Source organism: Hemicordylus capensis, chromosome 3 (genome assembly GCF_027244095.1).
Source record: "Hemicordylus capensis ecotype Gifberg chromosome 3, rHemCap1.1.pri, whole genome shotgun sequence".
NCBI lineage: Eukaryota > Metazoa > Chordata > Lepidosauria > Squamata > Cordylidae > Hemicordylus > Hemicordylus capensis.
Genome location: NC_069659.1, coordinates 346135125 through 346141188, shown reverse-complemented (window position 1 = coordinate 346141188; position 6064 = coordinate 346135125).

The window sequence follows — 6064 nt, the reverse complement described above, 5'->3', positions numbered from 1 at the left end:
CAGCATCCTGCAAGCCATGAATTGTGGAGACTTTGTTTGCACAACGGAGAGGTTCCTGTCCTCAGCCCATGGCACACTGGTTGGAAATTATTTTTTAGAGGTGGTTGCCACCATGTTTGTGGTTGGTTCATAGCTGCAGCATTATGACTCTTGAACAACCTGCTAAAACTCATTTCTTCGTGATTTTATAATGAAATTCCTCTGAAGGGTTTTACAAGATTTAGAGGCTGTTCACACAACCGAAAACTGGGTAGGATAAGTGTCCAACCCAGATTTGGGTGCTGTGCGTGCTCCAATGTTTGGTTGTGTGGGAGCAAACAACTAGGTAGGAGGAGAGAGAAGTAGGATTGTGTGGGAGATGGGAGCTGGATAGGACAGTGTTTCCTCCTACCTTGGTCATAAGAACAGCCCTGCTGGATCAGGCCCAAGGCGGCCCATCTAGTCCAGGATCCTGTTTCACACAGTGGCCCACCAGATGCCGCTGGAAGCCACAGGCAGGAGTTGAGGGCATGCCCTCTCTCTTGCCGTTACTCCCCTGCAACTGGTACTCGGGCATCCTGCCTTTGAGGCTGGATGCGGCCTATAGCCCTCCAGCTAGTAGCTGTTGACAGACCTCTCCTCCATGAAGTTATCCAAGCCCCTCCTCAAGCCATCCAGGTTGTTGGCTGTCACCACATCTCGTGGCAGAGGATTCCACAAGTTGAAGATGCGTTGTGTGAAAATGCTGCTGTCCTACCCAGCTCCAGTCTCCCACACAATCCTACTTCTCCCTCCTCCTACCTTATTGTTTGTTCCCACACAACCAAAAACTGGGAGCACCGCTGCCAAACCTGGGTAAGACGCTTGTCCTACCCAGTCTTCAGTTATGTGAACAACCTCTTAATGTAATTTTCTTTTAAATTGCCACAACTTTTGACAGTCACCTTTTATTTTAAAAACCGTCATGAACGAAAGCACTTGTCATCCCAGATAAGAATCTCCTGGGGGGAGGGGGGCAGGGGGCTTTGTCTTGTGAAGTCCATAGCCTCATCCCACACCGTGTTTGGCATTTGAAATTCTGCCTAAGATCAGGCTGCTCATCTCTGCCTTCTGCTAATTCTGTGATGGTGGTTGCAGCCAGTGCCTCGGAGAAAAGGAAGGAAGGTTGTGCCCTGCCTTTGTGAATCAAGGGCACCAGCAGCAGAGGCCAAAGCAAGGGGGGAGATCTCAGATGGGAGTGTTTTACAGCCCCCACTGAATTGAGGTGGGGTAGCTTGTGCTCCTTGGCTTAGTTCTGGCAGTGGGGCAGGATTGGGATAGGAAGGAGTTTGTGCAGAGGTAGAATGGTGCTAGGAAGCTAGAGAACAGTTTGTTCGTAATGCACACCCATCCTTACCACAGCACCCATGGGGAAGTGCAGGCATGTAGAGCTGACTGTGAAAGGAGCACAGCCATTCACACACTGCTACTTTATACAGCGTCTGACCCTTGGTCCATCTAGCTCAGTGTTGTCTACACGAACTGGCAGCGGCTTCTCCAAGGTGTCAGGCAGGGCTCTCTCTTGGCCCTGTCTTGGAGATGCTTCCAGGGAAGGAACTTGGAACCTTCGGAATGGAAGCACACAGGTGCTCTTCCCCATCATCGAAGGGGCATCACATGTCGGCTCCCATCCAAATGCAAACCAGGGTGGACCTTGCTTAGCAAAGGGGACCATTCATGCTTGCTGCCACAAGGCCAGCTCTCCTCCCTACTATCACTGTGCAGTTGCCTGTGCTCTCTCAGTGGGCAGGGCAGTGCCAGCCAGCCTAAGCCTCACGGGGCTGCTCTGGGAGAGTGGGACAAGCAATGCAGAGGTGGCAGCCATGACTTCTGCATTCGCACCTTTGCCCTTTCCCTTTAGGTGCTGCATTGGTGGGGGTTTAGCTCCATGGGTCTCTGCTGCTGATCTACTTCGAGAGGGCGCCAGCAAGTCTCCCAGGAGGTTTGCGCACCCAGAATTCAATCCTCCTTCCCAGGCACTCAGAGAGAGGTGAGGAATCGAGAGCTCCTCCCTGACCCGACTGGGCGGCCTCATTGGCCCTGAGCCGTCTTCCCTGCTGCCCAGAGAGGACACAAGCAGGCCAAGGCAGGAGCTGTGGCATCCAGGGACAGCTCTTGCCATGCCTTGCAAGCGCCACCAGCACGTGTCCCAGTCTGGACAAGTGAGCAGCGGCTGCCCTGTGCCCCCTTTCCTCTGAGTTGGAGGAGGAGGAGGAGGTGCTGCTAGTTGGACGCACGGCAGAGCCAAACTTCCCATGGGAGGAGAGCTGGGCTTGCGGCAGCAAGCGTGGGCTAAGCAGGGCTTGCCTTGGGATGGGGGGTGACAGGTGAGTGCTGGGATGTAGATTCCCCTTAGGGCAGGGCGTCGGCAACCCTGGCTCTCCCGCTGTTGTTGAAAGACAAGCCCCAGCATCCCCAACCACAATCATGGGAGTTGTCGTCCAGCAACAGGTTGCCTACACCTGCCTTAAGGGGATGGGGCCGCAGCTCCATGGCAGAGCATCCACATGCTTGCATGCAGAAGGTCCCAGGTCCAACCCCTGGCAACCTCTCTAGGTAAGACTGGGAGATACTTCTGTCTGAAACCTTGGAGAAGCTGCTGCCAGTCAGCATAGGCGATACTGAGCTAGATGGACCGATGGTCTGACTCAGTAGAAGGCAGCTTTCTATGTTCCGGTGAGGTTTCGGCAGCTGCTCAAAGGTGCCAAACCCTGATGCCAGTCTTGTTGTTAGAGAAACATGCATAGGGTTTCAGCCTAAATAAGAGTAACCATGCAAAACATCAAAGGAACAGAGCAAACCCATTAAAACGCTAACTGTTCTTTGTATAAGATGGCTTTGCTTGCTATTAAAAGGCAAAGGTTGGCCGCATTCACATGTAACACGGAACCGGAGTTGAATGGGCCAGAGCTTCCCAGTGCGTTACATGCGATTGAGGTTTGGTGTGGTGATGCACCTGAGGTTTCCAATTCCTGGCTCCAATCTGAACCCTCGGGTTGTGGTGTTCTGTCATTGCAGCCCAAGGTTGGACACAGCCTGTGTTGCATCCAAATGTGGAACTGCAGGCTGCATCTCCTTCAACTCCAGCTGTGATTGACTGTACATACTGTCCTTCAAGCAAGCAAGAAGCCCGCACAACCAATCCTCCCTCTCTACAGTCTCGCTGACTGCAAAAAAGATCGCTCTCTGTTATGTCCGATTTTGGACGGGGTGGAGTGGAACCACAGGTCCATTGGACCCATGATTCTGCATTACGTGTGAATGCAGCCATTATGTTACAGCTGGCAGAAGAGCCTTTGTTTCAACAGAAGCTGCATGTGTTTTACAGGCTGATTCTGTGCTTGTTTGCTTAGAAGTGAGTGATGCTGAGTTAAATGGTGCTTACTCCCAGGTAAGTATACCTAGGATTGCTGCCTTAGCACTGGACTACAGCTGGTATTTCCTCCTCCCTTTTTACCAAAGATCTCAACTCATTTTTGTAAAGTAAACTTGTGGAAGGGGGAAGCATTCTGAGAGCTTTAAGTTAAGGCTATGCCAAAGATCTGGTTTCACAAAGAATCCTGATTTTTAAAAAAGATAGACCAGTTTTCCCAAACCCTATTGGTAGAGGGTTGCAGTCATCTAGCAGGAAAATTATATTGGAGCAGATGAAAACTTGTGCCATTAAGAGTTGTTAGCCCTTATACTGCCGCAGGACTGCTTCCTGAAAGACTTGTAACTTTTTAATATATATGCCAAAATGTATACTCTTCTCACATTTTGGAGGTTGTACACAGAAAATATAGATTACTAGTAGCTGACCAGGCAAAGTTGTTTTGCATAGATTATCCTTATAGGAGAGTTCAAACATTGAATTGATGTAACTGAATTTATTAGTGTGCTTGCCAAAGGGAAGTAAAAGAACAGTTTGAAATTTGTAGGATTTCAACCCGCAGCATAGCAAGGATGCTGGCGGCCCCTGTCCAGGTTGATGGCAGCAGCCCCCACCATTCTAGCCACTCCCCCTGCATCTGACGCCAGACGCGGGGCATGGCCACGATAGCAAACAGGGCTGCATGCCCCGTTTAGAAGTAAAATTCTGCCAGCACCCCATTTGCAGCATGGCCCAGATGGCTTCCCCCTTCTTGCAAAAGCAGGGAGAGGCGTTCCCGGCCAGGCTCGGAGCTCAGGGCTGGCTGAAACTTCACAAAAGTGCCATCCTGGCCATGTTGCAAATGGGGCACTGGCTGAATTTTACTTCCAAATTGGGCACGTGGCCCGATTTGCTAATGTGGCCACGCTCCCTGCACCTGACATCAGACCCAGAAGTGTGGCTGGGGCACTAGGCATGGTGCCTGGGGTGTGGCGGCCAGGGTTCTTTGAACCCTTTCGCTCAATGGCTGCTACACCCCTGATTTCAACTTCAAATATTATTCATTTTATTGAATAATTGCCATATATGGGAAATTTGAATCATAGCATGTTTAGGAACATAGGAAGCTGCCATATACTGAGTCAGACTATTGGTCTATCTAGCTCAGTATTGTCTACCCAGACTGGCAGTGGCTTCTTCAAGGTTGCAGGCAGAAGTCTCTCTCAGCCTTATTTTAGAGATGCTGCCAGGGAGGGAACTTGAAACTTTCTGCTCTTCCCAGAACTCCATCCCCTAAGGGGAATACCTTACAGTGCTCACATGTGGTCTCCCATTCAAATGCAACCAGGGCAGACCCTGCTTAGGTAAGGGGACAAGTCATGCTTGCTACCACAAGACCAGCTCTCCTCTCCTAATCTAAGATCTGCTTCTCTTTGGCATGTCCTTTTGGAATTATTGATCTGATCGTTAAGGGTTAAAAAATCTAAGAACAATAACAGTTAAAATATGATTCTGTTCAAAATTTATTCTAAAAATGCCATATTTTAAAAAATGTATATCAAGCATATTCCACTGTAAAAAGCAGTGCATTCACAGTCAATTTGAGTAGCAAGATTGTGTGTGCAAAATTTGGTATTTGTAGGTCACTAGAAAGTATGACTCTATTTTGCACAAACATACAAATTATTAAATATATAATAATAATTGAGGTTTTTATAAATATATATATTTTTGCAAGGAAGGTGACATCAAAAATTGAAAGGGGGAAATGCCAAAAGTTATAGAATAACAAATTAAAAGTGTTAGGAAAAAGGCAATCCATGTTGCTTTTGATAAAGCCTGTTATTAATGTATGGTTTCACTGATAAAACAGATATTTGTTTTAATAAATGCATAATAAATCCCCATAGCCGTTATTTTGAGTAAGATGTGCAGTTTTTGGTAACTTTACACATTATGGTGTGACACCCTACAGGTGGTTGCAACCAATCATAGCTCCCAAACAACAGTACCTGTTTGAGACATGAATGTATTGCTTACATGTTACATTTCCAAATGCATACTCCAGAATCTTAGGTGTCCTTCTACCAGGGATTCTCAACCTTGGGTCCCCAGATGTTATTGGACTTCAACTCCCACAATCCCCAACCAAAGGCCACTGGGGCAGGGAATTATGGGAGTTGACGTCCAATAATATTTGATGACCCAATGTTGAGAATCCCTGTTCTAAACAACGTGAAGTGGCTCTTGGATTCCTAACACAGGCTGCCATCAGAGAAATCTAATTACAAATGCCAGATTTCATCTTTTAAAAAGGCTTTATTAGCAGGTTAATGGTATTAGAGGACCAACTGCTCCCTGGTGCCTTTGCACGCACACAAGGTTTCTGTCTTCTAAATCGTCACTGCTTTGTTGACTCTAGAGGTCCTCCTAAGCAGGTCCTACTGCTTAGAACTCCTAAGCAGTAACTAGAGGCAATTCACTAGGTGAAGGTTTCCCAAAGGTTAACTGCAATCTCTTCCCAGCATTGCATTGGTAAAGGTGCTCATTACCTCAACCTGAATGATGCAAGAATATTGGTTGTAACTTTTGCTAAACCTGTTCCTATCGTGCCCTCTTCTTTTACAATAAAAATTGGCACAAACCTATTTGTCAGTTAAAGAAAACCACAAACCACCAGCGGCCATCTGTGGT